At 40.8% G+C, this 27,645-nt stretch overlaps 1 protein-coding gene and 1 long non-coding RNA gene across 2 annotated transcripts in view; one reads left to right on the forward strand and one right to left on the reverse strand.

Annotated features, from left to right (window-relative positions):
• Positions 1-1,916: 1,916 nt before the first annotated feature.
• LOC148113165 (uncharacterized) lies at positions 1,917-6,253 on the reverse strand. The gene is made up of 3 exons (XR_015728527.1): positions 6,183-6,253; positions 2,841-3,101; positions 1,917-1,987 (listed from the first exon to the last, which is right to left on the reverse strand). It is a non-coding gene; the product is annotated as an uncharacterized LOC148113165 (long non-coding RNA).
• Positions 6,254-13,724: 7,471 nt separating this feature from the next.
• CDH23 (cadherin related 23) overlaps positions 13,725-27,645 on the forward strand; it is a 635,835-nt gene continuing 621,914 nt past the window's right edge. The window contains exon 1 of the mRNA XM_087872188.1: positions 13,725-14,210. The gene's annotated coding sequence lies outside the window, so the exon portion shown is untranslated. The remainder of the gene's footprint in view (positions 14,211-27,645) is intronic.

Here is a 27,645-nt window from a genome sequence, read left to right on the forward strand (position 1 = left end):
ACCTTAGCAAACTGAAAATAAAATAAAATAAACAAAAACAGGTGGCTGATCATAAAAAAATCTCACAAACAGTACCAAAAATCAAACTCCAAATGCCAATTCAAAGTAAACAGTCCTCAAGCTGCAAGAATCATCTTGCAGGAAAAATAGCCTTGGAATCGATAACCCTTTGGATTTTATAGGGAGGGGACCCTAAGGACGCTTTGCTCATATATTCATGCAGGCTTGAAGGAGACAGACCAGTGGTGAAACGTAAAATTTGTTACTACTGGTTCTGTGGGCGTGGCTTGGGGGGGTAATATGACTGAGTGGGAGTGGCCAACTTTTTTTTTTTTACTTTTAAAACCATTTTTTCTACAACCTCTTCGGCTGAAGAGGTTGTAAAAAAAATGCTTTTAAAAGCCTCTGACGATTCCAGCTGACTTGCCTGATCGGCAGATTTTTTTTTTTAAAGCCTCTGACGATCCCAGCTGACTTGCCTGATCGGTAGAGGCTTTTTTTCCTTTTAAAAACATTTTTTCTACAACCTCTTCGGCTGAAGAGGTTGTAGAAAAAAATGCTTTTAAAAGCCTCTGATGATCCCAGTTGAGCCGCGCGATCATCAGAGGCTTTTTGTTTTTTAACTTTTAAAAGCATTTTTTCAGTCAAAGAGGTTGTAGAAAAAATGCTTTTAAAAATAATTTTTAAAAAGCCTCTGATGATTGCCTGGCTCAGCTGGGCAATGAGGGGGAGGCAGGGATTTTTGCTACCGGTTCTCCTAACCACCCACCTCCATCGCTACCGGATCGGGCAATCCGGTCCGAATCGGGAGCATTTCACCCCGAGACAGACCTTAAAATAGCTCAGAGTCAAAGCATGTGGGTTTTTTTTTTTCTGAATTGGACTCAGAAATCTACAGTATTGGTAGCCTGTGAATTTGAGTACTGCAGTGACCTCAAGGTTAAAATCAAGTTCTGGTGTTATAACAGAATAACAAAGCTGGAAGGGATCTTGGATGTCTTTTAATCCAAAACCCTGCTCAAACAGGAGACGATATACCCATGATGGTGAACCTATGGCATGCGTGCCACATGTGGCACGCAGCACCCTCTCTGTGGGCACATAAACCATCGCCCAAGTTCAGATATGCCATACATGCGTGCATGCCTCCCGCCGGCCAGTTGATCATCAGGTCTCTGCTGAGCATGCGTGAGGGGGGCAGGGCTCATGTGAGGGAGTTACGCATGCATGCATGGAGGGTGTGCGGGGGGCTGTGTGCACATGCATGGGGTGCCTGCAGGGGGTGCACATGCATGCACAGGGTGCATGCAGGAAGGCCACACGGGCATGCACGGGACATATGTGGGGGGCTGCACACGCATGTGTGTGGAGGTGCGGCACATGCATGGGGGGGCACATGTGCTTTGCATTTTGGGGGTTTGGGTGCGTGTGCATGCTATTGCGTGCATGCGCACTTTGGGCACTTGGTCCGGAAAAGGTTAGCCATCATTGTGCTATACCATTCTACTGTAGATAAGTGGCTGTCCAGTCTCTTCTTATGTCACTGTGTTTTTGTATTTGCCAGCTATGCTTGAACTCTAAGACTTACCGTAGCTGATCAGAACTCTTATCTCTAAGCTAACTGCGCATGTCCACATTCTTTCACTTTCTTCTATCTTTCTTTGTTTGCCTGCCAAGAGGTCCGGCAGGAATGCTGCCAAGATGTAATCATTAGCTAGTAAGACTGTTTTTACTTCTTTATAATAAAATGTGTTTATTAGAATATATCTCGGTTTTATTTTTCTTAAGGTATACTTGCAAGGAAAGGCCACGATCCTGTTACAGATGAAAATACCTAACCTGATATCTGTAAATATGTGTGCTTGTTTATATGTCATTGTGTGATGTCATTGTGTCACTTACCATTGGTTAGTACTTACCATTAGCCCCGCCTTCTCTGTATATAAGTTCTTGCTCCTCCCAGATTAGTGCCTGTCTAATTGTGTTCCTGAGGAAGAAAAGAAATAAATATTACTATTACAAGAAAGCCTACAGTCTCTTATATATGGGCCTAACCAGGATAACCAAACTAGCAACAAATTGGTAGCAGAGGATGGTTTGGTAGGCCCAACCGAACATAAAGATGCAAGACTCACATAACGACAAAAGAAGACCTGCCACCAGATACATAACGAAAAGAATGGCAGCTCAACTAACTCCTGACAAATATACACCACTTGAAAATATTAAGAAACAAACGCAATTACAAGAAAATGAACTGCTAACACCAAACAAAGAAGATGAGGTAAAAAGAAAAATACTAGAATTAATAGAAACAACTACAGCTGAATCAAATCTGCTTGTGAAAATCCGCAGCATAATAAACGACCACGGAACAGCAGCAGATAACGAAAATAACAAACAAGAAAACTGCAAGGTAAGAAATTCAACCCCTGACTTCAAAAATGACACCAAAGATGGCGACAGCTTCCCGCCTTTTTCATGGCAGCCATCTTACCCACCTAATACCTCTAAAATGCCTGACCAATTACTAAAAGAATTCCAAACCTCAAACTACGAAATAAAAAACAAAACCTACCAAGAAGATGATTACCCGAGTCCAAAAACAAATAAAAAACAATTATTTAAACAAAACAAAGCTCAACCTACTGAAGTAGAAATAGACAATGCTATACAGGTGCTAACTGCAGCACTCGGGACTAAACTAACAATACCAAACAAACAACCAGAAAATGAAATAGAAAATTCTAAACTACCATCTACCAAAGGCCAAAAAGAAATAGACTGTCTAAAGAAAGGCCTAGCCACCCGAAGAAAGACAAGCTGGCAATCATACTTACCTACTGAAGAGCAGCTCCCTGAACAACCCGGCTCCATTGGCAATGGCGGCCCGCCTCAAGCTCCACTTACTGACGACCTCAGAGAAGACTCCCCGATGAGCAGAGCAGCACCCCAGGCATTCTTCAGTCACCAGAGGCCCTCCGGAAACAAAGCAGAGCAACAGAAGGCCGTCTGGGACTTCACCCCAGGAGCTGCAGACACAGGAACCTCCCTCATCGACTGCTGGAGAAAAATGAGGACTGAGCATGCCCAGAACGAGCCTGCAAAGAAAGAAGAAGGAAACATAAATACAAGTCAGCGCAACATAGAGATAAGTAAATACAGACATACATCTACCATACCCAGGCCTTATTGTGAGTATGCTAAGGTCTTAAATCATGGACAGCTACTAAACATGAATAACACCTCACTACACTCAGGGACAATACCTCCAGACTTTATAAAATTGAAATTAGATGGAAGCAACTTAATGGAATGGGATCAGTGTTTACAGATTGTATATATGAAAGAAAATGTTTTATTTTTTATTGATAACCCACCAAATAAGCCTTGGACCTATGAAATAGACTGCCTCCACCACAAAGCATACTATATGTTAATTGTTTCTATTTCCCCAAGTATACTCCCCAGTATAGAGCATAATTTAACTGTATTTGAAGTATATCAAAAATTATTCAGACTGTTCTATAGCAAAAATGTAGCCACTACCACAAAAATCTCTAGGGAATTCTATTCTGCCAAACTAAAACATGATACATCCATGAGTGAGCATATCTTGAATTTAAACGCTGTAAGAGCAGACCTTATTCAAAGGGGAGAAACCATTTCTGACAACACCATGAAAAGCATTATAATTAACTCACTAGATCACAGCTGGGATAACTACATTACACTAATAGATAACCTAAGTATAGAGCAAATTACTTTAGAAAACCTTACCAATAAGCTTATTACTGAAGATAGACTTAGAAGAGAGCGATATACACAACAAAGAGAAGGTAGAAATCAAAGAAGGACTGATTTCAGGGCCAGAGACAGATACCCACATGAATGTCTCACATGTGGATCTGAAAGACATCAGAGTAGAGACTGTCCCAAGAATATAGGATACAGTGACTCATATAAACACAAGGATAGAAGAATACACTTTTTAGACAGAACCTCCCCAGATTACAGGTATAAGAGAAGAGAATCACCACACTCTAGAGAAAGACAAACATACAGAAATAACCCTAGAGAAAATAAGAAAGGATCACTATATGGAATAAGAAATAATAACACTTTGATATCTGATTCACTCAACACCTGGCTCATAGATTCAGGAGCCACATGCCATACAACTCATAATAGAGAAATATTAAGTAACTTCACTGAAAAGAAATATTATATTAAAGTAGCAAACCAAAATAGAGTCCTAGTGAGAGGAATAGGAGACACGCATATAAAAGGTATAGGAAAAATAGAGGGGGTACTATTTGTGCCCGAAATTCCAAATAACATATTGGCAACCCTAAAGTTAAGCTTAGACAATGCAATAGAAACCACTTTCAGAGGTGGAAAGGTATTCATGACTAAGAACAACAGAAACATAGGTAAACTATTTACAAATGATGGACTAACATACCTACTGCCACAAGATAACGAACTAGTCTATGCAAACTATCAATTAAGAAACAAAAAACCAAATTCAGATAGCCATGATGAAAATAATGATAAGAATGCATCAAACACTGATACTAATATGTCTGAAAATTTAAACAATGGGAAACCTATTCACGATAATTGTAGTCACTTACTCCACAGAAAGCTAGGACACGCGAGCTTTCCAGTCATACGAAAAATGTTAGAGTGTTCCGAAGATTTAAAAATAAAGAACTGTAAAAATTACTTAGAATGCTCTGTATGCAATTCTTCCAAAATTAAAAACAAGCCAAAACCCAAAAAAGCCACCCGCACCACACAATCAACCTTTCAACTAATTCATATGGATGTAGTAGGCCCATTAAAACCTTCAATTAAATACAAAAAAAGATACTTCCTGACCATAGTCGATGACTATAGTAGATTTGGTTTTGTATACACCCTTAACCACAAAAGTGAGGTTTTCAAAAAATTTAAGGAGTTCTTTAAAATGGTAGAAACACAATACAATACCAAAATCAAACAAATAATGACTGACAGGGGGTCGGAATTCCTATCCAACGAATTTATAAATAATGATTCTATTGAATATGTTTTGATTTATGTTGATGATATATTGTATTTTGGACACGACAAAATTAAATGTGATAATTTCGCTGAACAACTAGGCAAAAATTTCAACTTAAAAATATTAGGAAAGGTAAATAAGTATCTAGGAGTCCAAATTGACAAAACAGATAAGGGGTTCAAATTATCTCAGAAAGACAAGATTATGGAACTCATACAAAAATGTAATTTAATTAATTCAAAAATTTGTGATACTCCTATGTCAACTGATTTTTATAGGAATGTGTATAATGAGTACGAACCATTCAAGGATAACACGTTATATCGATCAATTATTGGGTCCTTATTATACATATCTAATTGGACCAGGCCTGATATCACCCTTGCTGTAAATTTGTTGTCAAGACATGTAAGCAATCCTAACTCATACCACTGGGAAGGAATTAAGAGGATTCTAAAATATCTAAAGTCTAGCATTGATATGTGCTTATTCTTAGAACCATTCATTTCTGAAAAACCAACTTTGACCTGCTACGCTGATGCTGATTGGGCTACTGATTCAAAAACCAGAAAAAGTACTTCTGGATATGTTTTTCTTATAAATGGCTGTGCGGTGCACTGGTACACAGGCAAACAGAATTTAATTGCCACTTCCACAGCGGAAGCCGAATATGTTTGTTTATCCAAAGCGGTCAACAATCTAACTTGGTTCGATGACTTGTTAACCAATGTGTGGGATGAACCTGTTTATCCAATTATTATCAATGAGGACAATAAGGCAGCAATTGATATATCAGCTTCCGAAGCAATAGGTCAACGATCTCGACATATCGATATAAAATATAAACATGTAAGACAACTGTCAAGTATAGGATTTATTAAAGCTATCCATTGCAATACTAGTGAACAAATTGCTGATATCCTCACTAAGCCATTGCCAACCAAACAACATATGTATTTGACTTCCAAACTTGATGTGCATATATAATCTTAATAACCCACCATTAGTTAGGTATTTTAGAGGGGGATTTGTTACAGATGAAAATACCTAACCTGATATCTGTAAATATGTGTGCTTGTTTATATGTCATTGTGTGATGTCATTGTGTCACTTACCATTGGTTAGTACTTACCATTAGCCCCGCCTTCTCTGTATATAAGTTCTTGCTCCTCCCAGATTAGTGCCTGTCTAATTGTGTTCCTGAGGAAGAAAAGAAATAAATATTACTATTACAAGAAAGCCTACAGTCTCTTATATATGGGCCTAACCAGGATAACCAAACTAGCAACAGATCCGTTCTCTAATCAAGTGCAATTACCCAAAAGCAGAATGGGATTAATTGCCACCCTGACATTTTAAAAGCCTCCAGTGCTGGAGTACCCACAATTTCAATTAGTGCCATTTTACTAGTAAATAAAGTAAGACCACACCTGGAATACTGCAACCAATTTTGGTCACCATACTACAAAAGAAATGTTGAGACTTTGGAAAAAGTTCAGAGACAATTAAGATGATCCAAGGTCTGGAGACTAAACCATATGAAGAATGGCTGCAGATTTTGGGTCTGGCTAATCTAAAGAAAAGAAGAATTAGGGGTGACATGATAGCAGTATTTCAGTATTTGAGGGGCTGCCACAAAGAAGAAGGGGTTAAATTATTCTCCAAAGCACCAGAGGACAAGACAAGGAACAATGATTGGAAACTAAACAAGGAGAGAAGTAACTTGGAATTAGGACTTCCTAACAGTGAGGACAATTAACTAGTTAAATAGCTTGCCTCCAGAAATCCTGAGCGCTCCATCACTGGAGGTTTTTAAGAAAAAGACTGAACAGTCACTTGTCTGAGATGGTATAGGTTCTCCTCAGGGGTGAAATGCTCCGAGTGAGGACCGGATCGCCCGATCCGGTAGCGATGGCAGCGGGTGGTTCAAAGAACTGGTAGCAAAAGAGCTGGTAAAAAGGCCAAAGAGGTGGTAAAAAAAATGCTTTGAAAAGCCTCTCTGACGATCCCAGCTGGGTTGCCTGATCGTCAGAGAGGCTTTTCAAAGCATTTTTTAAAAAGCCTCTCTGACGATCCCAGCTGAGTTGCCTGATTGGCAGAGGCTTTTCAAAGCATTTTTTTGCAACCTCTTCGGCCGAGGTTGTAGAAAAAATGCTTTGAAAAGTAAAAAAAAAAAAAAAAAAAAAAGTTGGCCACGCCCACCCAGTCACATTACCCCCACCACCAAGCCACTCCCACAGAACCGGTAGTAACAAATTTTACATTTCCCTCCTGGTTCTCCTGCTTGAGCAGGGGCAGTGGTGGAATTCAGCCGGTTCAGACCTGTTTGAGCGAACTGGTAGCGGCGACTGCGGGTAGGCCCGAGAAAAGCCCATGCATGGAAGGCCAGGCGCATGCGTGGAAGGCACTCACGCACAAAGTAAGTGTGCACCATGGGGGCGAACCGGTGGTAAAAATATGTGAAATCCACCTCTGAGCAGGGGGCTGGACTGGAAAACCTCCAAGGTCCCTTCCAACTTCTCTTCTCTTCTCTTCTCTTCTCTTCTCTTCTCTTCTCTTCTCTTCTCTTCTCTTCTCTTCTCTTCTCTTCTCTTCTCTTCTCTTCTCTTCTCTTGAAGCCATTCTATTGGTTAATTATTCTCACTGTTAGGAAGTTTCTCCTTATTTCTAAGTTGCTTCTCTCCTTGATTAATTCCCATCCATTGTTTCTTGTCCTGCCTTCTAGTGCTTTGGAGAAATGGCTGATCACCTCTTCTTTGTGACAGCCCCTCAAATATTGGAACACTGCTATGTTCCAATATTTGAGGAGCTGTTCCGTACAATGTTATGTTGTTACTGAGATAGCTCTGTGTTTAATTACACCCCCTCCCAGCTGCATAGCTGTAAATATATAAAAGAGACATTAAGTAACTGAAGAAGAGATTGATGGGCATTCTTTGGTATGGTGGGTATTGGGGAAATTGATTGTTTCAAGGAGGAGGAATTCGTAGTTGGAGATCCAGCAGGAGCAAGCAAGATCTAAAAAAAGATCAGCTGAGTGAATTGGATGGTGGAAAGAGCTGCATTTTTGGAGAACAAGACCAGAAGGCAGTGAAGACAGCTTGACAAAGGTGCTGGAATCCAAGAAGCCCAGGAAAATGTTATTTCTTCCTTTTCCCTAGGACAGAAGTAAACCCAGAAATGAAAGCAAAAAAGAGGCTATGGAAAAGGAGGAGAAACAGAATAAAACATTTAAGGCACTGTAAAAGGATCAATTTGAAATTCAGTTTATAGAACTACCGTATTTTTCAGAGTATAAAACGCACCTTCCCCCACAAAAAAGAGGGTGAAAATCTGGGTGCATTTTATTCTCCCTGTCAGTTAAAATGTCTAACTCCTGTGCAGCTTCCCATACCAGTCTAGCAAGGGTTAAACCATCCAAGACCACTACCCCTTACCTCACCTTACCCCTGACTCCTCCCCTTGGGTATATAAGGTTGCCACCTGGGCAGGAGCCAGTTCCAGCCATGACCCCATGAGAAGATCAGGTAGAGATCAATATATGCTTGAACCTGAAATATACCCTATGTATGAATAAACTGAATATACCGATTGTCTGGTTATCCTGTGAGTTATTGGGCTAGATCTGTGGATCCTCAACACTCCAAATGTAGCCCCACCCAGCTTCTCAAAGGAAGGTTTCAGAGGCTGAAAAAAGCATCAGAAAAGAAGCTTCAGAAAAGAAGCCCCCAAACAGAGCTTCAGAGGCTTTTTTTCTGAAACTCTGTTTCGGAGGCTTTCAGAGGCAGGAAAAAAAGTTTTTTCTGAAACAGAGTTTCAGAAGTTTCAGAGGCAGAAAAAAAGCAAAAAAAAGCAAGGCACAGAGCTCACAACCAAGGAACCGGTTGCTAAAATTGAGAAATATGATAGGACATTATAGTTGAACTATTGTAGCCCATTTGAAGATTCCAAAACTTCTACTAAATCAACATCCATCCATTGAATTTGGAGAGTGGACCAGCCACCATCTCAACATTTTTATTACATTTTGTGGACAGCCCTGCTTAGCAAGTTTCCACTGAAGTCATTTCTTTCCCATCATTTCTCTTCCCCATCAGCTCTTGGGTTTCTGAGTTCCTTTCAAACTCATCCCCTCCTCACTTTTTTTTTTGACATCAACTTCTCTTTGGGTTTCAGACAAGGTGGAAGGATATCATCTCATAGGGTGCCTATATTTGCCACTTTCTGCTACATTTGTCCATGTCAATCACTTTCCTTCTCTCCTCCTCTGGACAGAGGAGGGTGGTAATCATTAGCCAGCTTTACTTTTCTGTAAGACTAAGCTAGATACATTGTCCTGCCAGTGGAATAATTTCTGGTCTAAAGTCTTTCCATGCTTCTTTAATTCCTTGCCAATATGAATTGAGAGGAGGAACATAGGAAAAATAGGTAGAGTCCTGAAATTAAAGTCTCCTATTCATGGCCCCATGAATTTAGGTACCAGCTTCTTGCTGAGGAACTTTAGTCTTAAGTATTTGGTAGAGAGGTAGACTTCTCCCCCACCTGGAATGGCCATTGTGGGGCTCGGTGTTTATCTGCCTGTTGCTTATAGGTCTGCACCGTTTTAGCTAGCACTTTCTTGACGTTTTCCCAAGCTGCTTTTAGCGTTGACAGCCAATCAGTTAAACTGACTGAGGAGGGGGGTTTTCTTGGGTATTCCGGCATTGGGAGGAAGTCCATACCGCTTACTGTTTTGAAATGGGTTAATCCCGTGCTACTGTGAATAGCATTATTGTAGGCCACCTCTGCGAATGGCAGGTCTGCCCAGTTAGATTGTTGGTAGTTCACGTAGCACCTCAGGTACTGTTCTACCATGGTGTTTAGTCTCTCTACCCCTCCATTGGTGCTTGGATGGAAAGCTGAGCTAAGGCCTTGGGGCAACCCAATGGATCGCAAAAGCTCCCTCCAGAACTTAGCCGTGAACTGGACCCCTTTCTCCGAGATGATTCTGCACAGTACTCCATGCAAGCGGTAGATTTGCTTCAGGAAGAGTTTGGCTAGCTGATCCTGTTTCCAGGATGGCTGAGGACATCAGTAAAACAGAGGAGGAGAAAACCAGGCAAATGGCCTATAAGGAGCAGGCCACTATGACATCATGACAGCACTATTTGGCATGACAGTGGCCTTTTCCCCACTTGCATCTTGGCATGGCACCTATATCCACCTTCACAAGTTTTTTCCCCCCTACCTTTGTGTCTTTCCCAGCCTACATACGAGACATGCTGATGTTGTCCTCAGTTATACAGGTGTTAAAATAGTATTTTATCTGAGTTTTTGACAGCATCCAAAGGTGTGGAGACACCTCAGGACTTTCTTGAAGGGAAAGCATGTAACTGGAACAAAGGCAGAATTGAGGTCAGTAATCCAGTCAGCATATTTCATTCCAGTACAATTCAGTGGTGGGTTGCCTGTTTTGGACCGGTTCACAAGAACCGGTAGTAAAATTGGCGGGAGGCTCCGCCCACCAACCCGGACTTCATTAGGAAGTTTCTGCGCATGCAGCCCCATTGCAAACCAGTAGTAAAGGTAAGTAGAACTCACCCCGGTACGATTTTCTTCCGATCACTAATGAGGGGAGGGAAACCCCTTATTTTAGCAAGTTTTAAGTCAACCTCCAGATTCTTAATTAATAGTTTAATCTATTTGTATTTTAATACAAGTATTGTTTATTTTATATTTCTTTATCGACTGTATTTACAGGCCACCCAATATTATTAAACCATTAGATTTTATATATCATCTTTTTAAAACCAGGGAACAGAATAAGAATGGAAATCTATAGGGTCATTTCCCGAGCATTCCAAGGGAAAGGACCTCTTGAGAGAGATCCCATAGAAAACTTCTGCCATTTTGAATGTCCTTTTCAAGAGGAATTAAGAAGAGGAGGCGGCAGCCACTCAATATTTATTTATTTTGCAGGTGAATAGGGACAAAGAGAAATCATTTTTGAAAAAGTCAATGGAACTTTACATTAGGATACCCCAGAAATGAAATAGTCAGTGTAGTCATTATCCCAGGAAAAGAATCCAGCAATGTTTTTTTTTTTTTCAAAAGTGATATGTTCAGAGGCACTTGCAGTCTGCTAATCTGAGATGAGCTCAATGAAATCTGTTTTCTTCACATACCGTAGTGGCCAAAATTGTGGAAACCTTTTGGGAAAAGTGTATTTTCTAAAACTAGCTAATAACACCACTTTTTTTTTTTGAGTAGTACCATAAAATTATATATCGATGGAAAGATAATTTAATCAAGAATGTAATGCAATAACTTTTATGATTTGCTATTAGAATAGCAGTTACAGTATAAAGAAGAAAATGAAACACGTAGAAAAAACAAGATATACAAAAATTATCACCATAGAAAAAATGAGATATACAAAAATTAACACCATGTCAGTTAATACTTAGTTGGGTAACCTTTAGCATGAATTATGGCCTTACAACATCTTCCCATGGAGTCAACCAAATCTTTTAGTTCTGTAGCTGTTATAATGTGAAACCAAGATTGAATGATTGCTTCTATTAACTGGGTTTTATTGCTGGGTCGCTTCTGACTAAGTTTCTTTAGTCAGCTCCATAGATTTTCAATTGGTTTAAGGTCTGGGCTACACTTTTCCCAAAAGGTTTCCACAATTTTGGCCACTACTGTAACTCTGAAGTTACAGAAATCAGGATCTTATCAGACCAGTTATAGCATACAGCAGGTTCTCCAACCAAGAGCTCTGTTGCCTGAACAATTGTTAAGTTGTGATCCTCTACATCTGAAGAGCAGCCTTTTCTCAACCTTGACCATTTTTAATCTGTGTGGATCCTGCTGGCTGGGGAATTCTGGGAGTTGAAGTCCACGCAGCTTAATGTTGTGTTCTCCAGAGGTTAGAGCAGCCTCAAATGAAGTCAGTGCCAGCCAGAAATTCAACGGGTCCCGTTTCTCCAGAGCCAGATGTTCATTTCTAAGTTTCTTGCCTGCTCCTCTCCTAAGGCACTAAAGTAATGTTTTTTCTTCCACTGATCTTTCTCCCAGGCACGCATACCTGTGCACACACATCTACAGTACTGGGTCAGGTCTCCCTTTGCCGGAGAGGTTTACCTGGTTGGTTTCAGCAAGGCAGGAGGGGAAAGGTAGCAGAGCTGAGCAATTCTACTTCAAAGGGGGAGGGGGGCGACAATAGACTACAGCAGGAGCCTCCAACCTTGGCAATTTATAAGCCTAGTGGACTTCAATTCCCAGAATTCCCCAGCCAGCTTTAGCCTGGTGGACATCAACTCCCAGAATTCCCCAGCCAGCAAAGCAAAGCCAAGCTGGCTGGGGAATTCTGGGAGTTGAAGTCCACCAGGCTTAAAAGTTGCCAAGGTCAGATACCCCTTGCTCTACAACGCTGCTGCTTTTGCTGGCTGGGGAATTCTGGGAGTTGAAGTCCACCAGGCTTAAAAGTTGCCAAGGTTGGAGAGACCCCTTGCTCTACAATGGTGCTGCTTTTGCTGGCTGGGGAATTCTGGGAGTTGAAGTCCACCAGGCTTAAAAGTTGCCAAGGTTGGAGAGACCCCTTGCTCTACAATGCTGCTGCTTTGGCTGGCTGGGGAATTCTGGGAGTTGAAGTCCACCAGGCTTAAAAGTTGCCAAGGTTGGAGAGACCCCTTGCTCTACAATGCTGCTGCTTTGGCTGGCTGGGGAATTCTGGGAGTTGAAGTCCACCAGCTTAAAAGTTGCCAAGGTTGGAGAGACCCCTTGCTCTACAATGGTGCTGCTTTTGCTGGCTGGGGAATTCTGGGAGTTGAAGTCCACCAGGCTTAAAAGTTGCCAAGGTTGGAGAGACCCCTTGCTCTACAACGCTGCTGCTTTTGCTGGCTAGGGAATTCTGGGAGTTGAAGTCCACCAGGCTTAAAAGTTGCCAAGGTTGGAGACCCCTTGCTCCACAACTCTGCTGCGCAAGAAAGCGGAGGGTGAGAGCCGGACCCACGATTACTTTTAACCGATTCAGCAGCCGCTGCTTTTCTCCGAGAGGAGGACGTCTGCTGAATTACTTTGGAGCGGTCCTCAACTCCCCCCACCCAATTTCCAAAATCCTTAAAGGAAGAGGCGGGGGGGGGAAAAAAAGCAAAAACAGCCCCTCGTTCCAAAGAGTTCCCTGGAAAGTCCCCACGGCGGAGCCTTCCCGTTTCTTTCGTCCTCCGGGGCCGGCAAGCAGCAATTCCAGGGCTGACGTGGGGGAGCTCCGTTCCGAGCTGTTTTCTCGCCGCCGCAGGAGCGCGCTTGGCTCTCCTTCGCCGCTTCCTCCTGACTTAAGGGGATTTTTTTTTGCAGGGACTCGCCCGAGCAGCGAGTCCCGCGGCGGGCGCGTCAGTCCAAGGGAAGCCGGTTCAGCTCTCGCAGCGCTGAAATAAGTCATTCCTCCACCCGCCTGAAAACAATGAGGCGGTGGTCGCCGCTGTCACCGCCACCCGCGTGCGCCCCGTATGAGCCGCCTCAGAAGCCGCGCGGCGGGCTTCCAACTCGGGCTGTGTGACGCCTGGTTTTGCTCCCCCTCAGGAGTGGGAGAGCGGAGAGCGCGCCCTTCGTCAAGGCCAGCCCCGCGTGGGGCGGGGAGAGGGGGGGGAGAAACGGCGGCGGCCGCCTCGCCCTCTCGCCACGCGCCCGTCTCCTCTTTCTTTCCTCGCGCGCCCAAAGTTGGTCCGCTCCCTCCGGCAAAGAGGAGCCGGCGGACGCCCGAAGGGGGGGGGGAGTCTCGCGGCAGGACGCGGGCGAGGTGGTGGGGAGCGGGGAAGAGAGAGAGAGAGAGAGAGGAGGGGAGGGCAGGGCAAGGCAAGGCAAGGCAGGGCAGTGGGGCGGCGCTCTGCGGCAGGCTCCTCTCAGGCGAAGGCGAGCTTGGAGAGCGGACGGCGGGCGAGCCGAGCCGAGGCAGGTGACGCGGCGGGAAGGAGGGCGAAGGCGCTCCCGCGCTGGCGGCGGCGGCGCCCGTCGTGCCCGCAACCTCTTTCTCTCTTCTTCTTCTTCTTCTTCTTCTTTTTTTTTGTTTGCACCGCTCCCTCGACCTTCTTCGCCGGCGTGGATTCCGGACTTTTCTCTCGCCCGGCCGCCAGACTCGGGGAAGCGCTTCACCCTCAGCCCAAGGTTTGCCCGTCAGGTAAGGCGCGAGTTCCCCTTTTCGCTTCTCTTTTCGCTGGCGCTTCGCGGGAAGAGTTTAAAAGCGGGCGTCTTTCGGGACGCGCCCCGGGCTCGAGGCTTTTAACCTGCTGCTTTTGGGGCGGTTCGTTCATCGGCGATAGAGCTCAGCGGCTTCGGGGAGGGGTGGTGGTGGTTTAATAACGGACCTCTCCCCCCCCCCCACAAGCGATGGATAACCACAGTAATTGTTGGAAGTTGCCGTTTGAAACGGGCTTTTTTCTTCGGAAGGAGAGACGGCGACGATAGAACTGGGTAGGCAACCCGATCCGCTTTCCTGGAGAGATTTGAACGCGCAAGTAAGGTTTGCTACTTCCGAGTAAGTCTGGCACAAGGTGGGCGGATTTTTATTTATTTTTTTTTTTACTACCTTTTCCAAAGCAGGTACCTTCCTGTTATTCCTTCCTCGTGCGCAGTCCTAAAACCCACGAGGGAGTAAAGCTTGGGCTCCACAAGGGACTTGTTTCCAAGTAAACATGAGATTTCAAGATTATTGCTGGTAGGGCTTATGAATGGCTCCCGGGCAGCATCAGCGAACTCAACCCGAAAAACCCAAAATAATGAAATCAAAGCAGTCGGCTTACATTAAATCACTAATACCGAACACAGATTAATTTTTTTTTATAAAGGCTGTGCCTGACAGCGTAAAATTGGGGTGGGAGGGAAGGAGGTGCGCGGCAGGGTACCACCGACATCGCAAAAATAAAAGGATTTGCCCAGCAAAACCAAAGAAAATGAACTTTTTTTTAAAAAAAATGTGTTTGTTCCTTCTTCCTTCTGTGCCTAGGGAATAGATTTAATTCAGGCTTCTCTTCCTTGTGGTAAGGGGTGTTACTGGAATTTAAGTTTGGATTAAACATGCTTGGGGGTTAGTTTCTTTCCTTCAGTTCTTTTGACTTAGTAGCTGCTCGGAAATTGTTTGGAGGCAAGGAAGAGAACTGCAAAAGTTGGAATTTGGATGCAGTGAAATCAATGATATTGGAAATATTTAAGAGATGCGTGGGGTTGGCAAATCCTGTTTCTTCCCCTTTTGTTCAGGCTGGGTTTTAAACATTTCCTGAATAAAATGTGTTCCTTTCCTCCACTACTGGCAACAACAGTTCTATATTAAGAAGTGGTCCAGCTGTAAAAAGACCCAGGGGGTTGCAGACTAAAGGCATGAAATGTAGCATCCAAACAGCTGGCACAATTGTTTAGCTAAAAAGTTGAAGCTTGGCAGATAAGATGGTCAGATGCAAAAGAGTCGGAGGGTTCCTGAGCTTTTAAAGATGGTTAGAAGAACCCCTCTTAATGCTGCAGCTTCAAAGTCCTTAACAATGTGATATGCTTAAGAGGATCCTCTTGAAAACAATGAAACACTGTACTCTGGATAGACCTTCAGTGGTGGAAAGATTATAACACCAATCTAATTTTACTTGGTGGCAGTTGTTAAACTGGTGGTGGCAGCTGGGAACATAATTTCTCTGTCTAAATTAGTTTATCACAACTAAAACTAATTGTCGTTCTGGCCAGGTGACTTTGCCCTTTCACTGGAGCTGCCTTCCTAATGGATCAGGTCCCTTGCTTGTAGATTTTGTTTTTATTCCCAAGGGACGTCTTTGTATCTTTGGGACCACATCTATTTGAAAGTACACCTCAAGGAAAAGTTATTGATGGGGAAAAGAGGTCTTGAAATAGGAAGCAGCACAACAGGTCTTGATGGGAAAGGGTGGTTTTTCTGCCACCTTCTAGACATATTCCAAAGCTGCAATGAAGTTGCTAAGGTTTCTGTGATTTGCCACACCCCCTTGAGCCCTACAGTTGTTTTCACTGGACCAAACCCTGAACAGTAATGCTTCTTGGATCAGGTGTGTTTTTCTCAGGCTGGGTGACGATCCCCGAGAACTGACATTTCTCACTGTTCCTGTTTCTTTCATACTCAAAGGAGATGTCTGCTTTTTCCCCAGGTTATGAAGTTCACAGCTACCTTAGTTGTTATTCCCCATCCTTGGTTGCTAGAGCCCATCATTCAGAATCGTCCTGCATAACTATTCTTAGCGTTGGGGTGAATAGAGGATGGTGTAATAACACCAGACATTAAAAGAAACGAGGGTTCTCTGTTTCTGGAAGGCTAAATAAGGGATAAGGCTGGATGACAGATTGATTAAGCTATTCCTTGTCATGGGATGGAAAAGCAGGTTGAGTCCAAAAGCAACAGAAACCAAGCACACTTCTTTGTACCAGTGAGTTATAGCCCAGTTTCTCTTTGGAAAGAATGTCATTTTGACTTGTGATGATGGCCTCAGAAAACGTATCAGAGGAGAGTCACACACAAAGGCTTTCCTTAAACACTAGCCACAGTTATAAACCTAAACCCAACATGGGAGTAATATCTTATGTGTTACACGAGGACTCTAGAAAACCAGGTTTAAATTTCCAGTTAGCTATATTAAGTTCCTTGTGTGACTTTGGGAGAGTACCGTATTTCCTCGAAAATAAGAACCTGTCTTATATTATTTTGAACCCTGAAATAAGTGCTTGGCCTTATTTTTGGGGAGGTCTTATTATTTTGGGGTGCATGGAACAAGATGGGGATCCTCTTGCTGTCTTACCTGATTTCCAGCTCTGCGTTTAAGTATTTTCAGGGAGGGCTTATTTTCGGGGGGGGCAGGCTTATTTTAGCTCATGCGCTCAAAATCCCCATTGGGCTTTTTATCAAGGGATGTCTTATTTTCGGGGAAACAGGGTAGCTGGCTGTGATTGATCGTTATATTATTTGAAATAAGTATCTGGCTGCAGAAATCAAGATAGCCACTGGATGGCAATAGAGAGATGCAGGAAAATTTAATTCTGTGTTGAATTTTTGCAGCTAGGAATGGTAGCTCTACATGAAGTGGTCCTTCAGTCAGGTATGATTCTCCATATTTTAATGGATATCATTTTATTGGATCTTTTAGTTGCTGCTTTTTTGACTTCTTGTCATCATGAAGAGTATCAACCACCTTGTCCTCTACTAGCCTATTCTTTATTTGTCTTTGATTTTTAAAGACAACTTTTTCCAACAACTCTTATGTGTCAGAAATATTCAAACTTTATTATGGCTTCTAGCAGCCAGTCTGGTTTTCCTTCACCCAGAATATATTTTTTTCCTCTTGCAAATTTAAGTTATTTTCATTCTGCTTTCTGATGATTCAGCTTTCATTGCCATGTGTTATAGTTTGGAAAACCATTGTTTTGAGAATATGTTTATCATTAGTCTTATGTATGTTTGTATTGTAATACTATTTCCAAGTTCATGTTCTGCATTAAGTTTCATAAATAAGTTCATAGTATACAAATTTAGAACATTCCCTGTTGCAAATCAGTTAGTTCTATAATTGTCTTGGCTCTTCTGAATCGTCAGAAATCTTTCAATAGGCAGATGAAGTAGTTCACAGCACCGATGTTTTTAAGGACTATCTATAATTTGCTGGTTTCAATACTCAAATCAAAATATCTATAAAATAAATACAGATCTCTCTTTTGAAATTCCTTTGTTTTTTCCATTATTCATCAGGTGTAATGTAGCAATGTGGTCTCAGGTGCCTCTTCTGAATCTAACTTGAATATCTGGCAGTTCTCCTTCTATGTATTGTTGAAAACCAGATTTTAAAATCTAGCAATTTTTTTTTGGGATAATTTGGACATTTTTAGTAGTTCCTTTTTTATTGCTAGAATTTAACTTGATATTTTCCAGTCCTTTGGCCACCATTACTTTTTTCTGTAATGGACAGTAAGCAACACATGAGCTGCCACATTTTGCAAAATTTTAAATAGTTTAGTAGTCTCATCAACTCCTGCAGTTTTGTTGTGAACATTAGGTCTCATTAAATTTCACTTTTTAAAATGTCTGGTGTTTGTTCACTGACTCTTTCCACCTTCATTCTCCTGTAGATCATTCTGTTCTTTGACTTTTATGATACCCACTTTTGAATAAGTCCGCTGATTTCTGCAACTTTATTAAATAACTCTCTTGTCCTTTTCATTTTATGTTATCTTCAATCTTTTTCCATTGCTCCCTTAGCTATAACTTCTTGTCGCTTCTTGATCTTGGTAAATTTTTCATTATTGCCTTCTGCTCCTCCTATTTTTTTAAAAGCTTTTTTCAACGTATCATCAAGACAGCTATTTTCCTTCTTTTAGCATTTTGTAATATTTTTACTTGTTCATCTATAATAATAATATATTTAAATCCTGAGACTTTCAGATAGCAAATTTAATCCATTAAATTTTGTTCTTTACTTTCACCAGGTGATCATATAAAATAAGAGGCCATATTTTGTTGGTTTGGTTATTTCATTTGTTCCTATAATTTAATCAGAACTTTTCCATTTTTGCTTGCAAATACATATAGTCAATTTGAATTTGGTGCTTTCTGTCCAGGGATGCCCAATTGCCCATGAACTTAGTTACTTCTTAAATTACTAGATATGAATAGTTGCTGCAAACATTGAATTTGCTTGGCAGAACTTTATTGATTTTTTCCCTTTATTGTAGATGATATTTTATTTATACAATAGGCATCCCAGTTTCTTATAATTAGCATAACTTTTGTGTGTGTGTGTTGGGCTGACAAGATATTGCAAATGATCATAGAACTGTTTACCTTCTTTTGCTTCTCCATCTGGAATATTTTGATGGATCATGATACCACTGATTGGCCTGTCTTGGACTCAAATTGAGATCAATCTGTACCATAGTTCACCGAATTAACCTAACTGCCAGGATTCACACAACACACTGAATCATAAAATGACTGTGCTGCTTACGTTTGCGTTATACGCTGAACCACAGATTATACTTTATTGAATGCAGAAATTGCTTCTAAGGGTGACAATATTGCTTCATAATATTGTTGTGAGGATAAAATGTTGTGGGAACTATTTATACTTTTGCTGCTGGAGAAACAGCAGGATACAAATGTAAGAAGTAATGCTTCTTGTAAATAAAAGATTTATTTATGCGGCCTTCAGGATTATATTTTTAAAATAAATTCGAGTTGAGATGGACTCTTAATTACAACACAAATGTTTATTGTTCTTGATTGAATATGACATCAAGTTGGTCTCCGCTCTTAGCGACTACATAGATATACCATCTCCAGCATTATCTATTCTCCAACTAGTTCTCTTTCTGTTTTATTTGAGTTCATCCACCTTGTTGCTGGTCATATTTTTCTCTTTCATTCTACCCTTCCCAGCACTATAGATTTCTCAAGAGATAAGATATTAATGTGTGCAAATGATTTACTTATTTGTTTTCTTGGCTATCATTGGTATTCTGAGGGGTCTGAGAATATTTTCTCCAGTGCAAAGTCTCAATGCTAAACACGCGCCTTAGTCATTTTATTGGCAAGAATACAGAAGTGGTTTGATAAACTGTTTCCATTTTTTAAAAAAAAAAAAGTTTCAATTCCCAGTTCAGCCTACATTATTGGGATTTCCTAGTGACATATGTAATTCAGTAATGATTGAAGTATTAACCAGGTTCATCAGAACTGATAGTGCTGCCACATGTCTGACTTATAATATCAAAATCCTTCTACAATTGATCAGTAATTCATTAGTCGCATGATAATGCTGATGAAAAAAAGGGAAAAAAAAGAATAGATTTGGTGAATGTTAACAAAAGAATTAGGGAAAATAAAATTAAAGAGACTACTGTAGTAGATGGCACTATCATTTTTCCAGAAACATTACCTATCTTATTTTTATTTTTTTGAGGGAGAAAGGTTGATAAGAGAGGCTCAATAGAATACATTGGGGTTATTCTTAATTATTAAAAATATTAAATTATTGGTTGTGAAAAGCTTTACATAAGCACACTTCCAGACCTCCAATTACCTTGCTGTCTGGAGCCTTTGTGCATTTTAAAATACTGCTTATATGCGACATGGACTCCTTCCCTAAAACTGAGAATATCCAATAATGGATGATATATTGCTTTTAAATTTCATTTGTAATGAATTTACTGTAGCACCTCCTAGGTCTAGCATCTTTTCCAAGTTAGGTAGCAAAGAGTGTTAAAGATACCGCCTTTCACATAACATTAGATAGTGGCTGGTCCCTCTTTGCAATAACGCATTTTATACTATGAATATACTTATACTTGAGTTTATCAAGTATGGAAGAGTGGTGCACACTTTTTAAAAGATAAAAATACTATAGCTTGTACTTCCCTCAAGTAGTTGTTATAATGTGATAGGAGGAGAGAGAAAGAATCAAAAACCTGCTTTCAAATAGAGATTGCAATGGCATCTTTTGCATGAAGAGGAATATATATATATCAATTTTCTATGGGAAAGATTGAGACAAAACCAGCATTTTGGACAACGTGCAGTTGTACTTGGTGGCTAAATATAATAATTCTGGGAATGGTCAGTGTAGGAAGCCATATTTTGACCGGTTGACACCCTCTGCTTCTGGAATTACTTTCTTGCAAGTTGACTTAGGGAAAATTATGAACTATACCATTCAAATGTGAATTACTTATCAATTTGCATTTGGCCCTTTGAAGCAAACTGGGACCAAGGAAATGGTACCAGAGTTTACACTTGTTAAGAAATTGTTGTTTCCTGAGCATGCTCACTTATATAATAACTTCCAGACCTCTTCATCCTCCCATTTGAAAATGATAATAGTTATGCCAAAGAAAAGGAATACTTGGATTGGTAGCATATGAACTCTGCATTCATCTCCCTGAGGCCTAAATGTTCAGTTTAATCTCCTTTGGATCATGTGTGAATAACAGTAACCTTACTTTGCACCGCTAAAAAGATATCACCACAGGCAGGCAAACGGGTGATTTCAGAACTAGAAGTAAATGTGAGAGCAAAGGTGGAAATGAATTAACCTTTGGAAAGTTGTTTGCATATTAAGATTATAGGAACTGATTTGATGAGTCAGATTAAAGTGTTTGGATTGCCTAAAGTAGAAGAATGTTATCTCATTATGCTTGCTAAAAGTTATGCTGTATTTTATAGATGATGATAAACGAATTTTTCCCAAGGGCTTGAAGGTTGTTGTTATTTGGTATGCTGGATTGAGTAGAGTTAAAAAGGAGAAGCGAAGTAGAGTTTGGCAAAGAATCCTTTTGATGTTTTGGAGCACTGAAGACCCAAACCTATCCCATTGATAATATATTTTATATACAAGAAGTGGGGGGTATTTTGAGGAGAGGCTAGTGAATAACTACCTGGTCTTTAGAGCATATGGAAAAGGAAATGAATGTTTCTTTTCTGTTGTTGCAAAAGTTCAAGTTGCCCTGAAATGGCTTTTCTCCATCTGGTATGTTGCAGAATTTTTAAAAAGTTTTATATTTTAGTTGAGTCTTCAATGTTCATTCTATCTAATTATCTCAGTTATCAGTTTTGCTCATATCTAAACATAGGGATCGATGTATTAAATTGTACATTCATATACGGACATGCACAAGATAGATAGATAGATGATAGATAGCAATAGCACTTAGACTTATATACCGCTTCACAGTGCTTTTACAGCCCTCTCTAAGCGGTTTACAGAGTCAGCATCTTGTCTCCAATGATATGGCTCCTCATTTTACTGACCTTGAAAGGATGGAAGGCTGAGTCAGTCTTGAACGTGGTGAGATTCGAACTGCCAAATTGCAGGCAGCTGGCAGTCAGCAGAAGTAGCCTGCAGTACTGCATTCTAACCACTGCGCCACTACGGCTCTTATAGATGGATGGATAGATGGATAGATGGATAGATGGATAGATGGATAGATGGATAGATGGATAGATGGATAGATGGGTAGGAATAAAAAAAAACCCCACACGTTTACTGTTTGACTAGATGAACAAATGTACAGGTGTAACGCTCTCTACATGGGGCTCCCCCTGAGGAGCACCCGGAGGCTCCAGCTGGTGCAGAATGCGGCCGCGCGGGTGATTATGGGAGCGACGTGGCGTTCCCACGTAACACCTCTCCTGCGCGAGCTGCATTGGCTCCCGGTGGTCTTCCGGGTGCGCTTTAAGGTGTTGGTTCTCATCTTTAAAGCGCTCCATGGCTTAGGGCCAGGGTATTTGTGAGACCGCCTGCTGCTACCAATAACCTCCCACCGCCAATACGCTCTCACAGAGAGGGCCTCCTCGGGGTGCCGTCGGTCAGGCAATGTCGGCTGGCGGCCCCCAGGAGGCGAGCCTTCTCTGTGGGGGCACCCGCCCTGTGGAATGAGCTGCCTCCTGGAATACGATTGATCCCGGACCTCCGGACCTTCCGTAAAGCCCTGAAGACGTTTTTATTTCATCAAGCTGGCCTAGCCTAAATGGTTTTTTAATTGGGATTTTAAATTTTATGGATTTGGGGTTTTAAATTTGGGTAGCCAATGATTTAATTCTTTTAATTATCTTAACTTTTGCATTTGTATGTTTTTTAATTTTGGCTGTTCACTGCCCTGAGTCCCTTCTGGGAGAAGGGCGGTATACAAATTAAATTAATAAATAATAAATAAATAAAAAAAAATTAGAATATTGTGCAAAAGTTCATTTATTTCAGTAATCCAATTTAAAAGGTGAAACTAATATATGAGATAGACTCATTACATGCAAAGCGAGATAGTTCAAGCCTTGATTTGTCATAATTTTAATGATTATGGCTTATAGCTCATGAAAACCCCAAATTCACAATCTCAGAAATTAAAATATTGTGAAAAGGTTCCATATTCTAGGCTCAAAGTGTCCCACTCTAATCAGCTAAGTAAGCCATAACACCTGCAAAGGGTTCCTGGGCCTTTAAATGGTCTCTCAGTCTGGTTCAGTAGGAATCACAATCATGGGAAAGACTGCTGACCTGATAGTTGTGCAGAAAACCATCATTGACACCCTCCATCAGGAGGGAAAGCCTCAAAAGGTAATTGCAAAAAAAGTTGGATGTTCCCAAAGTGCTGTATCAAAGCACATTAATAGAAAGTTATGTGGAAGGGAAACATGTGGAAAAAAAAGGTGCACCAGCAGCAGGGATGACCGCAGCCTGGAGAGGATTGTCAGGAAAAGGCCATTCAAAAGTGTTGGGGACTTTCACAAGGAGTGGACAGAGGCTGGAGTCAGTGCATCAACAGCCACCACACACAGACAGATCCTGGACATGGGCTTCAAATGTCGTATTCTTTGTCAAGCTGCTCCTGAACAACAAACAACGTCAGAAGCGTCTTACCTGGGCTAAAGAAAAAAAGAACTGGTCTGTTGCTCAGTAGTCCAAAATCCTCTTTTCTGATGAGAGCAACTTTTGCATCTCATTTGGAAACCAAGGACCCAGAGTCTGGAGGAAGAATGGAGAGGCACACACTGCAAGATGCTTGAAGTCCAGTGTGAAGTTTCCACAGTCTGTGTTGATTTGGGGAGCCATGTCATCTGCTGGTGTTGGTCCACTGTGCTTCATTAAGTCCAGGGTCAACGCAGCCGTCTACCAGGAGATTTTGGAGCACTTCATGCTTCCTTCCGCAGACGAGCTTTATGGGGATGCTGACTTCATTTTCCAGCAGGACTTGGCACTTGCCCACACTGCCAAAAATACCAAAACCTGGTTCAATGACCATAGGATTACTGTGCTTGATTGGCCAGCAAACTCACCTGACCTGAACCCCATAGTGAATCTATGGGGCATTGCCAAGAGAAAGATGAGAGACATGAGACCGAACAATGCAGAAGAGCTGAAGGCCGCTATTGAAGCATCCTGGTCTTCCATAACACCTCAGCAGTGCCACAGGCTGATAGCATCCATGCCACACTGCATTGAGGCAGTAATTGATGCAAAAGGGGCCCAAACCAAGTATTTAATACATATGCATGCTTATACTTTTCAGAGGTCCGATATTGTTCTATGTACAATCCTTGTTTTATTGATTTCATGCAGTATTCTAATTTTCTGAGATTGTGAATTTGTGGTTTTCATGAGCTGTAAGCCATAACCATCAAAATTATGACAAATCAAGGCTTGAACTATCTTGCTTTGCATGTAATGAGTCTATCTCATGAATTAGTTTCACCTTTTAAGTTGCAGTACTGAAATAAATGAACTTTTGCACGATATTCTAATTTTTCGAGTTTCACCTGTATAACTGGGTGAGAGGAAGAAACTGCAGTCCTATACATATCTATTCAACAGTAAGTCTGAGACCGTACATTTTTACAGACTTTGAAGTAAGCCAATGGAACTCAATAGAGGTATATATGGAGCTGGTAATTGAGACAAATGATCTTGGTACCACATATTGCCCTCAGCTTAATTTCGTATTGTTCCCCAGCAAAAGCAACCTGTCTCTTCTCTAGCAGTTTTCAGCTCAAAGAGGGGGAAAAAATAAAGGAAAAAAGTAAAAAGTGCTGACCTAAAGACAAGGAATTGTACCACCCTCTTTCTTAAACCCAGCTACTATTGCCATGATGCCTCCAGTACATTATACCTACAGAAATGCTACCCTCATGAGAAAAATCATTGCTTGTACCGGAAATATAGGCTTGCATTATAATTTTTACTTCATGTAATTTTGCTGAATCGCTGACTGGAAACAAATGCTAGAACTGTTTTGCATGCATCTTGTTTAGATATATGGAATAAAAAATGGCTTGGTCTATTTTCCTTTAAATTCCTGCTCTTATAGCTGGCAGGTAAATAATACAATTTCTTGAAGGCTGTGTGTCTGACATCCTATGCATATACAGAGATCATGTTGATGCAGAATATCCAATTAAACATTTGGTCTTCCACATAAATATACCATATTTTTTGCACTTCAGACAAATAATAGAATAGAATAGAATAGAATAGAATAGAATAGAATAGAATAGAATAGAATAGAATAGAATAGAATAGAATATTTTTTATTGGTCAAGTATGATTGGACACACAAGGAATTTGTCTCTCTGTGCATAAGCTCTCTGTGTACATACAAGCAACAAAGTAATATAATCATAAGATACCAATAGTAGAAAGTAAAAGGAAAGATGAGAAGGATAATATTAATACAGCCCTACTACATGAGTAAATATCTTTAAACATAAGACATTGCTGTGGAAGACTGTGTTTGGGAGAAGCTGGCTGTTTAGTGGTGTTTTACTTTTTTTCAAAATACATAAAAACAGTTTTCTCCCTTTTGATAGAATATTAATGTTTGAGCAATCAATTGACATTGGTCCATTCTCTGCTGCACTTCATTTTCAATTCACTGTTGTTACTTCTTCAAGCTGTATCTCTGTCCCGTTTTATTCCCTGGTTTTGTTGTCTTCTGTTTGCAGGACAATTCTGTGATTTGTTATGCTTGTTTGTCATTTTTGCTGAAAAAAAGCAGATAAGTAGAGATGTGTATGTGCATATGAGGGTGATTTTATGTCTCTGGGAGAAAATGTCTTGCTGTGGGTTGATCGATTAATTGATCAAATTTATAAGGTCACCCATCTCACAAGAAATGACTCTGGGTGGCATTCAAATAAAATAAAATAAAATAAAAAAATAATATATAAATATGATAATATTTGAAAATATTATAAAATATTTTAAAATCATTACTAAAATTAAAATATTATTAAAAATTAAAAATATACAAACCACAAAGAACAGAGAAAGAGACTACAATAGTGGAGCTATGTAAGAATGTTTCCAGTTCCCTCTTTCTATAACTAGATGTTGAAGGACTTCTGGACTGGAACATTAACAGGATGGAGCTAATCTGACTTTGTGTGTGGGGTGTGTGTGTCTGTATACGTGCGCCAGAGGTGGGTTTGAGAAGATTCTGACCAGTTCTGGAGAACCGGTAGCGGAAATTTTGAGTAGTTCGGAGAACCGGTAAATACCACCTCTGACTGGCCCCACCTCTATCTATTCTCTGCCTCCCGAGTCCCAGCTGATCGGGAGGAAATGGGGATTTTGCAGTAACCTTCCCCTGGAGTGGGGAGGGAATGGAGATTTTACAGTATCCTTCCCCTGCCATGCTCACCAAGCCACGCCTACCAAGCCATGCCACGCCCACCAAGCCATACCCACAGAACCAATAGTAAAAATTTTTGAATCCCACCACTGGCACACACATACACGCACCATGGCAGAGAAGGCCCACCTTCTGGCACTCATCAAATATCCCTAACAGAGGAAAATCACAACATGACTTCACTGCAGGGAATCAAGGGGAATCAAAGGGGAATCAATCTACTTTATAAATGGAATACGTTATACGATGGACTTTACACAATTTTGCCTATTTTCCTGTCTCTTATAATTTTTGGTGGAGGATCTTAAATATCTAACAATACATGGAAAGAACTTTTTTCACAAGGGGATTTTAATTGATAGTTGAATAGGAACGAGGATAGTTTCTAAAACCTTTGTAGTTTTCATTTTTATGGAAAGAAAATTCTGTCTCTAGGAGTCAGAGATAATTGATGGCCCATAATCAATCAATCTGTATAATTTCCTACTTTCACTAAGCTGCACATAAGGGAGCCCTAGTGGCACAGTGGTTAGAACGCAGCATTGCAGGCAAACTCTGCCCATGGCCTGGAGTTCAATCTTGACGGGGCTGAAAGTTGACTCATGCTTCCATCCTTCCGAGATCAAAATTATTGGGGGCAATAAACTCACATTGTAAACCGCCAAGAGAGTGCTTTAAAAAGCAGTATATAAGTCTAAGTGCCATTGCTATAAACTAAATACTATTATACAGTATTATCATTTGTTTTACTCTGCCTTTTGTTTTCTTTATTAGAAAAAAAATCTAAAATGCCCTATTTGCTTTCACTACAGAGGAATGATTGAGTCTGTCATCTGCATCTCTATAATTGTCTGGTTTGGTTCTGCAACCCAACAAGACAGATACAGACTTCAGAGGATAATTAGAACTGCAGAAAAAACAATTGCTACCAGCCTGCCTTCCATTGAGGACCTGTATACTGCACAAGTCAAAAAGAGGGCTGGGAAAATATTTACAGACCCCTCACATCCTGGAGATAAACTGTTTCCACTCCTACCATCAAAATGACGCTATAGAGCACTGCACATCAGAACAACTAGACACAAGAACAGTTTTTTCCTGAACGCCATCACTCTGCTAAACAAATAATTCCCTCAACATTGTCAAACTATTTACTAAATATGCACTACTATTAATCTTCTCATTGTTCCTATCACCCATCTCGTCCCACTTATGACTGTATGACTGTAACTTTGTTGCTGGTATCCTTGAGATTTATATTGATAGTTTCCTAGTATGATTTGATTGCTTATTTGTACCCTATGACTATCATTAAGTGTTGTACCTTATGATTCTTGACAAATGTATCTTTTCTTTTTCTGTACACTGAGAGCTTATGCACCAAAGACAAATTCCTTGTGTGTCCCATCACACTTGGACAATAAAGAATTCTATTCTAT

This window comes from Pantherophis guttatus, chromosome 6 (genome assembly GCF_059756535.1).
Source record: "Pantherophis guttatus breed Tessera chromosome 6, ASM5975653v1, whole genome shotgun sequence".
Lineage (NCBI taxonomy): Eukaryota > Metazoa > Chordata > Lepidosauria > Squamata > Colubridae > Pantherophis > Pantherophis guttatus.